The sequence below is a fragment of the Manis pentadactyla genome, chromosome 13 (genome assembly GCF_030020395.1).
Source record: "Manis pentadactyla isolate mManPen7 chromosome 13, mManPen7.hap1, whole genome shotgun sequence".
In the NCBI taxonomy this organism is placed as follows: Eukaryota; Metazoa; Chordata; class Mammalia; order Pholidota; family Manidae; genus Manis; species Manis pentadactyla.
Window position 1 is genome coordinate 70691857 of NC_080031.1, and position 9665 is coordinate 70701521.

Consider the following 9665-nt stretch of genomic DNA (forward strand, 5'->3'; position numbering starts at 1 on the left):
GGATGGCAGGAGTCTGCTGGGTTTCTTTCCTGTCATTGAAACAGTTGGCCTGTTTCTTAAAGTGCCCATTCTTGTAGGGCATGCCAAAGTAGCCCTATCAAAATGTAAAAATGCCTTTTGATTACCAAATATGTATGCAAATGAAATACCTGGCTCTTTCCCTCAAGAAACATGCTTTTCCAGTTTCTTGGAAACAACAGAAGAAATGAAGAAAGTTTAATATTTTTTAAACTTTTTTAGGTTACATCATGACACACCTGTATCAAAATAGCCATAAGCCCTCTGTTCATTTGGGGACACTCATGAACCTGAATCCAAGAGAAATCAAGGAACCCGGAGGTAAGAGAGCAGCCAGGGAGGGAAATAGTTCCCGTTGGCCTGAACCACAGGCCTGAATCACAGGTTTGAGTAAATTAGAAGAAGATACCCACCTTAAAGCACTTTAAAAAATCTGTTACGATCATCACTCTGTAACAAGTCACAAAGTGCAAGAGTAAAAAACGGTGGCCACAAGAAAGGTCCACAGGACAATCCTTCCATGTCTCAGGACCCCTGGACCCAGCCTGTGTGTGGCTGTACTCCTGGTTTCTCAGATGGGATCTGGCAGCACGTCACTGGGAATGAGCACAGTATATGGCCAGTCCGTGAATATCTGGGTTTAATCAGACATCTTTCAACTTCACAAAAAATCCAATAAAGCAATGGGATTCTAAATCCCAACTAAAGTTGCACCGTGAACAGAAAGAAGTTGAAGGATCTGCTGAAAACAGAGCCGAGACTGCTGGAGATGAGACCAGCACTAAATGGAAATGGATCTGGACGAAAGGCTCTCTCAGGTGGTGATGCAGTTGTAGGCCAGACGCTGTTCCTCGGGAGGAAGTGCCTGATTACAGGCAATGTGCGGGGCACTGTGCTAGGCACAGAACCGGGAACTGGCCCTAACCGTGGGAATGAGCGTACTTAACTCACTACCTTTATTTGGGAAATGTTTCCTGGCTTTTTCCCAGGCCCTTCTCTGGGGCAATAAGTCAGGTTGACAGATCCCCATTTGGCATGTACAAAGCCTATTCCATCTGACTTTAGTCCAGAAACAGGGGCAGGGTGAGAAAGGAACCCGTTGAGTGGCAGCATTTTCTTGACCTCTCTGCCCACTGATGTGTTTGAACTGAGCCTGATTAGTTCTGAAAACTACTCTCCAGATGTGGAGGATCCTGGGCTTTTTTGTGGCCTGTAAAATTCTTAGAAGGTTTGGCTCCCAGATGTTTGAACCACAAGAATGGCAGCACTGTTCTGGAGACTTCCACAGGTGACTCATGTGGTGGTTGGCGATGGGTAGAGTTACCCTATGCTCAGGCATGACATGTCCATGCCAGCAGTCGCTGCATACAACCATCACACAAGACCTTTCTGGGTTCCTCACGACCCAGGCTGTCTTCTACAGCATCGCACCCAGGCTACCCCTGAGAAAAGCCTCCCCTCTGCTACTCACTCTGGATCTCAGATTGTAAATGGATAGACCAATAGCCATCTCAGCCAACAGACAGGTGTGTTTTACTTGACTAGCACACAGTTCTTAAACGTTTTGAATGTATCTTTAGATGGGACTTACTCTCCAGGATACCACAGGCTGTACCACTCCCTATTGCCCCATAGGCAGTCTGCCCAATCCCTGAAAGCACTTGAACTTGTGACTCTGAGTAGCCTATTTTCCTACTCCCTCTCCCCACTCCTCTCACCAGGAAAAGGTATTTGCTTAATACCTCATTTCTAGGATATGAGCTAAATTTATGGTTAATTTGCATGCATGTTACCCATCTAGGGAATCTGCATTTTAGCTTGGATCTCTTAGGGAGTCCGTGATTTGAGTCAAAGGACTGAATCTCTAACTGGAATTTCTAAAGCTTGCCAGGTTGTGGAAGAAAAGCATGCAGTGACAATATTAGAGATTGTTACACTGATCCCTGCTCTCTTTGAATTTAAGCATGTAGGCAATTACAACAGACCTTGACAGGAGGCTTGAAGGCTTCCCTTAGGCAAAAGCTGCTCCTGCTTTAAGGGATGAGACTGGTTTCCAAGACCACATGTGCACAGTAACCGTGGGTAATCCTCAAGCCACTTCCCTGCGGGAGGCTTTGGTGCTCCCTCCCCTCCGGGTCCCTGGCTGTCAAGAACAGGGCCCGTGATGCCAGAGTCGGGGAGAATTGTTATGTGACCGTGCAGCTGTTTGGATGGGTGTCATTCCATCAATAACATTCCTCTTTCCACATGACACCATTAAACATCAAGAATTTGGGCTGCTGTTTTAGATTTTCCACACTCCTGATCCCTTCCATTAGGCCAAATGATTGAAATGTTTGTGGTAAAGTGCACAGGGCAGATCATGGAATACAGAAACTTTGGATGGGGAAATAAGAGGGAAGGTTTTCCTCCCCCACACTTATAGAAATTCTTGTGACTACTCCAGTACTGAAAATGTCTGCTGAAGGAGCAGCTAACATTTACCTGGCACTTTCAAAGTGCCAGGCCTTAAGTGTACTGAGCACTTCATGTGCTTTATCTCAGTGACTGTAATCATCACCCTCTGGGAGAGACTCAAAACACTCCTTCTACAAACCAGGAAACTGAGGCCCAGAGTGGCTAGTCAGTGGTGAGGGTGGCCTTCACTCTGGCGGGGGGCCCTTGGGGCACACGTCTGTGGAGTGGCAGGATGGAGCTGGGGAGGGCCAGTTTGTCAAGCACCACCCGGTTCCTTTGCAGGACGCTCTCATCTCAGTCTCTCCAAGTGCAGGAGCTGAGGCTGCTGGGAGTAATTTGCTCAAAGACATGTGGTGTCCTTGTGCATCTATTGTCTGATCCCAGGTCTGTCTGGTTCCAGCTGCTTCTAGAAACATAGATCACCAGGGGTCACAGAGCATCATGCTCTGTGTGTCCACAGAGTCAGCCACCGGGTGGGATTTGAGAGAAATCAGCATGATTCCACCTTTTGCTCTCTTGACTACTTCAAAAGTGCACTTCTTTGAGTTAAACACTGCCTTCTCCCTAGATTCTCTTTCAAAATGCAAATAGTCCTACAAGAGAGATTTTCCTATGAAGGATTTTGTCAGATTCTCCCAACCCCCTTCCAAAAATATGCAGTGTTTGGGGGCGGTAGGGACAGGGAGGGGGCAGAAGGTGCTGAAAGGAAAAGGGGATCGGGTCCCCAAAGATTCATTTCCCAAAGTCAGAATTTGCCTGCAGCCATTTAAAGCACAATCGCAACAAACTTCACTGAGACTGGATGTGTATAATTAAGTTTCCATTCCCCCAGGCATGTCCTACACATGCAGACAAAGTATAAATAGCACTTTAATATGTAGGAGTAACTGCATCATTTAATCTCAAACCTCAACAATTGCAGAGTTTGATTGTCTAGAAACCACTGGCATTTTATATTTACTTCTGGTGTTTTCAAACAATTTTACTCAAATGTCACATCTGGAAGGATCGTTGTTTGAAATGAAATTGGTTTTGGAAATCACTGGATGCCACGTAAAGGAATTTTCCAATCCAGTCTGCCTATTGGCCAACTATTAGTCTGTTCCTCATGATTTGGAGTTTTGTTTTGCTTCTTTTAACAATAAGAGTTGGCCGTTCATCTGGAAATGAGCTAATATTCAAGTATCTTCATGTACCTGACTTTTAAAAACAAACTATTGGTATTTTGAACATATGTTTGGCATTTTAGTTACATAATTGCTCATCTTAAGATACAGATCTGAAAAATATGTCAATGAGTAAATTTTAAATCAGAGTTTCTGTTCCTGAAAGGAATACATTTTCTTAGCTGAAGTTTTTTCTTCTACTTTCATATTGAGATAAAACTGCTTCTTTTCCTGATCCTTTAGAAGGGTATTGGTTGGAAGGTGAGGTGTTTGATTCAATCTCTTGCCAAATTCTTGTCAAGAATGACTTTCCTTGAAGAAAACAGATGGAAGATGTCCCTGGTGTTTGGTTCCTGTGCTCAGCTTGGCACAAGACCTGACCCTCATGGTTAGATGCCTTCCAGGTGACAGAGCAAAATGAAGCAACAGGGAGCAATGGGGAAAAACCTACCAACTGAGACAGCCACTAAGTTTTTCCAGCTTCCAGAGTTAGAGAGAAAAAAGGAAAGCATAGTCACTCTCTGACTGGGAACTTGGAAGCTGAGTTATTTCCAATACCTGATTCATCTACAACTTACATGCTAACGAGCCCCCCAGATCAGCAGGGGAGGCAAAGGAAAGAAGTTTTCTGATAAAAAGAAGGTCGTCTCACCTTGAATAGGCTAGTAAAGAATTGAATGTTAGGAGTGTTTCTTTTTTCTTTCCTTTTCTTCTTGGAGTTGTTGACCCCAGTCCCTCCTTATCCCTGCTCTCTCTCTCTCTGCCTTGATTTCCCAAAGCTTTAATATGGACCAGTGATACCTTTAGGTTTTCCCCTTCTATTTTAAAAACAATGGTAGCCTGGGATGTGACAGATAGTTGGGGATACTAAATGCGAGGGTTCTGGCATCAGGGCTCTCGTTTGGATTAGGAATATTGGAAATCTAGAGTTCCTAGATTTACTAGGCTCTTCTTCAATTTGATCTCTTTTACATGTAAGACAACCTCAGAGAGGTAAGTATCTGAAGGAGAAATATATGTAAGAAGCAGGTGAATTGCATAACAGAAGGGAAGGCAAGAGATGGAATCCTCAGCGCAGTGGTCTTAATGCTCTACCTGCTCATAAAACTGGGCTTGTGCCTCGCATTTAGTAGAGACTTTTGTTCTCATGACCCTCGGCTCTGTTTCTATATGAACTTCAGCGTTGTGTTGCACCGTCTTTGCTGAAGTTCTAAGTATTCTGGGAGCGATTTTACCTGCTGATCTTGGAGTTTAGATTTCTAAGAATGATGAATATCCATTTAGTCATGATGTAAAGCTTTATTAAATACCTATCACTAGAAAATATGAATGTGTGTTTGGGGCTGCAAGCTGGGAGAAGGGGTGACAGGAAGAAGCAGGTTTATGAAGACACAAGAAATAATTTCAGCTAGGTTAATTCTTGGAGAGTATGACATAGTTTCGTTCATTTGAGGTCTGAATAATATTTGAATGTACAATATGTGATCCTCTCACAGAGGTTGCAGTCCAAATTCTTCTTTCTAGAGAAGCAGAAAGCCACATGCTGTAGCAACAAGGCCGTGGCCACCTATGGTTGCTTCAGTCTTTGGGAAATGGGAGAGGTAGCTGTGTCAGGGTCTCTCCCACCCTGAGTCTGGGACATAAAATTTGAGGCTGATTTTTAAAAAATAATTATATTAGGCTGTAATTTGTAGCTGATGAGCATTATCATTCAGATTTTTATAGTAGAAAGCTATACATCAATTTCACTGGTGATGCTGCTCAAAAATTGTCACTCCCCCGACCCTGAATACACTGCACTCCACACAAGCACAGTGTCCACACACAGATTCCTCTAGAACCAGCAGCACAGAAAAGAACTGGTCTTGTTACCTTAAAGTTGCACTTTGTACACCTGAAGGCTGTGGGATCCCGGAACACTGCCCTGATGTGCGGGCATGGCTGGCACCAAGGAAAGGTGAACAGAGGGCACGGCACGTGGGGCTGGTCCAGGTGTCAGCATCATCAGGGGACCATTTGTGAGGTAGAGGCTGGTTTCCATGACATCAGCACCACTGAGGAGGTGGACTAGGGCCACAGGAGATGACTGTAAGGTTAAGAATCCCTAGCAGTATCCCACCCAATTTTTTACCTACCACCTCCAAGGAGTTCCGAGTGAAAATTGTGTTCAGGAATCACAGAGGTACAGCTTTCTAAGGAGCCCTAGTTCTGATTTCAGGAACTCAGCTTAACTGAAGACATATAAAGAAACAAAGGACTAAGTGGACTTTTTAAATAATCTTTTTCTCTCTTTATGCCTCTCTCTTTCATCTGATAGGCTTGATAGGCTTGGCCAGGCTTTCATTGAGAAAATACAACATATAAACCAATAGACTGTAGCTCTTCCTCTTCCCACCTGCAGACTCATCTGCATTCAGCCTCCTCCTGCAATGGAGAAGGGCCGCCTCCCAGGACACCTCTTCCCTGGACATGCGGGGATCGCACCCTCAGGGCGTCTTTCTCCCCCAGGTTTTACACTTGCCCTCATCATCCCTTCCGGCTTCTCCAACCTCCCTCTCTCCACTGGATCATGATCTAAAACATTCAAATACAGCCTAGAAGCTCCCATCTTTTAAAGCAACCTTTCTTACCCCTTATCTCTCTTTCTAGCTTATCCTTATTTCTCTCCTAGTCTTCCAAGTCAAACTTCTCAAAGCACGTCATTATCAGTTCTAGGTAGTTTCACAGGAAAGGTCTTTGCTACAAGCATTTTTGCAACATAACTAACTGGCTGCAAGGCAATTTTTCTGTGAAAGATAACAAAACATTGAAGATAGACATTGTAAAAGACATAATGAAATATGAAAAAATTATCAGTTTCCTCCCTCATTTAGAGAGGTATCAGTTTTCCAAATCCTAGGATGCATATCTGTAACTGAGCTTTGTATGGCTCGGTGAAAGCCTTCTATGCTGTTGTTTGTTTCTTGGCATACTGTCACATGTCCATTGATAAAGGTCCCCAAGTTCTGTGGAAAATATGGAAGAAATGCTAACGCTGTAATGCATTTGTAACTGAGCTGCGTTATCATGGTAATCGATACGTTATCATTTTCTAGTATAGTATGGTATGCAGTCTGGCGCACTATTTCACATTTACAGTTCTCGAGAAAAAGTTCTCTTACTTAAAACTTCCACTAAGTTTTAGCACCATACTTTCTATCAAGTCTATATATATAGCTGTTATCATCCACTATTGTAAGGCTACCACGTCTGCTTGTCACTGTACAGACCATTATGACGGCTAGCAGAGGTTAATATACAAATGGGAACTTTGTTGTGGGAGAAATGAAACAAAACTGACAACTGGCTTCAACACATTAATTCTTGCTAAGGTGCTTGATTTACCAAAGGAGAAATGAAACCAATCTCTCAACCAGTGACTTTATCTTTTATGGCAAAATTGCATTACAATTAATTAGTTACGCAGTGAAAACACCTGTGGTCCAGATGCTTAAGGCAGAAACACGGGTATGATCTTAATGTCCATGCGTTCTGCAGGCCCCACCCCCAGTCTGAATGTGCTCTTTTCAAGGTGATCAAACTGCGTCCACATTGCCAGATCAAATAGATATCTTGGCCCTCATTGTACTCAACCTCTCAGCATTCCACACTGTTTTCCGTACACTTGTTCTTGACACTTGCCTCTATCACAGTGTCCACAGCGCCATGCTATTTTGTCGATTCTCCAGTCTCCAGGCCCTCAATCTCCAGATTTCACTGACCCCCAAATGTTGTAATGCCTCAGGGTTCAGTCCTGGGTCTATTTCTGCAAACTTACATGCATTCTGATGACTTTAACTATGTATTAATAATGCACAAATGTATGCCTCACCTCAGTCTTCTCTTTGGACATCAGACATTCAGCCTGACGGACCCACTTAGATATTTTGCAAGTGTTTTGAATTTGATATGCCCAGAATGGAACCATTGGCCTTAATCCTCAAGAGCCTGCCCTTTCTTAAGTCTTCCCCATCACAGAAAATGGCACTAGTGCTGTGGCTCTGGCTAGAGATCTGAGAGTCATCCTTGCCTCCTTCCATACCCCTCACACCCCAGCTGTCACCCAGCTCTGCACAGTGCACCTCCTGTCCTTCTTTGCTGCAGCACTGCACACCAAGCAGCCACCTGCTCTCACCCAGTTGCCTGCAGGACCCAGACAACTGCTGCCCCCCAGCCTGCTGTGAGGCCCCTATGGCCTCCTCCTGTGTGCCCACCCCTCTTCATTAGGCTCTGGTCACATTTTCATAGACTTTTTAGTTCTGTTTACAGATTTTTCTTACCACAAGGCCTTCACACATGCCACCCTTTGGCCAGAACGTCTCCCCCACCGCATCTTCACTCTTCACTGGCACTGTCCCACCTTACATGTCCCACAGAAATGTCACTTCCTCCAGAGGTTCACTCTAGCCAACACACGTGCATTCTTGTTACAAGTCAGACGTTTGCTTCATTTCTTCCCTTGTCAGGTGGAACAGTTTCCCTCTAGAGTCCTCAATTTGAGGCCCTGAATGCCCACCTCCCACCATTAGACACTGTCATATCACAATTTGAAATTTCATATATATTTTTATTTATTTCATATCATTCCTCCATCAGACTAAAAGCTCCACAAGCTCAAGAACTGCGCCTATATTTTTTATGACTCTATATTTAGTACTTAGTCCAACACCTAACAATAAATACTTGTTGAATGAACACACTTCTGTCCTCTTTGTCCTGCTAACACTCATCGCCTGGCAGGGTAGCCATACCCTTTCTGTATCATATGTGTGCCTCTCTTCGTGATGAAAAAGACATGGGCATTTGGAATGAGATCTGGCTCTGACCCCAACACTGTGTGTGCGGCTTGGGGCAAGCTGCTTAATCTCTGATTTCCCAACTGGAAAGTGGGGAAAATAAAATCTTTTTATAGTAATATTATGAAGATTAAAATAAGATCGTGTATATAAAGTCCTGTAAAAAGGTACTCAATAAAAGTTAGTTTCCTGTCTTCCATACCTCTTAATAAACTCCATATACTTTCACCCAGTAGATGCACATTCACTCATAAAACATATGACAATGTGAGAACATCCATCCTGCCCTTCTAAGTCGTTCCAGCTGTGACTCCCCCCTGAGAGTTTTGCACTTAGGGAATGAGACACTTACCCATGGAACAGAATTTGCAACGTTAAGCCAAGTGCATAACTGTAGCCCTAAGCTGAAGTTTGTCTTATAAGTTTGTCTTCTCAAATATATTTGGAGGTAACAAACAAGAAAATATGTTTGATACTATCGAAGACATTACTTTATAAGAAAACACTAGATGGCAGCACCACATGCTGGAGATGCATCTGATGGGATTTTAGCTCAAACCTCAGTTTCAGGAGGCCAGGGTAGCTTAAAACTACATTCAGACAGACAATTGTTTATAGAAAAAGACAGTTTCCCTGAAGAAAAGTAATGTCTATTTTGTATAAGAGTACTGGAATTTTAGGAACAGGGTTCCACAAGTTACAAACAAAATCCTAAGAAAATAACCCCAAGCATTATCAACTAATAAAAGGTCATTAGACAAAGGCTGCATTTTGGTTGATAGTTTTATTTAATTAACTGTCAGTCTGTGTTCCAATTAGCCAAAAGGGCCTAAAGTTAAATGCAGTACTATCGGCCGCTAGAAAAAGGCAATATTTTTTCCAAATATTAAATGGGAATGTTAAAATTTATTCACTCACGTTAAAACAAGGTGCAAGAATGACTTCTGTTTTTGTACTCCTTAGTAGCCTTTAGGAAACAGCTCACTAAAATAGGCATCAAAGGATCTCTTTAAATATACACAATATTAAAATTTTAAATGATAATCTGTGCTTTTCCATATTATGCATCAAAATTTCTTTTGGAATGAACACTTTTTAAATCTTGCTAAATTAGATACTGCTGATTCAGGCTTCCCTTCTTTGAGGGGAAAGAAAGGGCACGTGGTACTGTTCATCCTACCAAGTAATG

At 43.1% G+C, this 9665-nt stretch overlaps 1 protein-coding gene across 2 annotated transcripts in view; it reads right to left on the reverse strand.

The window, feature by feature from the left end:
• LOC118921406 (zinc finger protein 474-like) overlaps positions 1 to 9665 on the reverse strand; it is a 53705-nt gene that overhangs the window by 18517 nt on the left and 25523 nt on the right. The window lies entirely within an intron of this gene.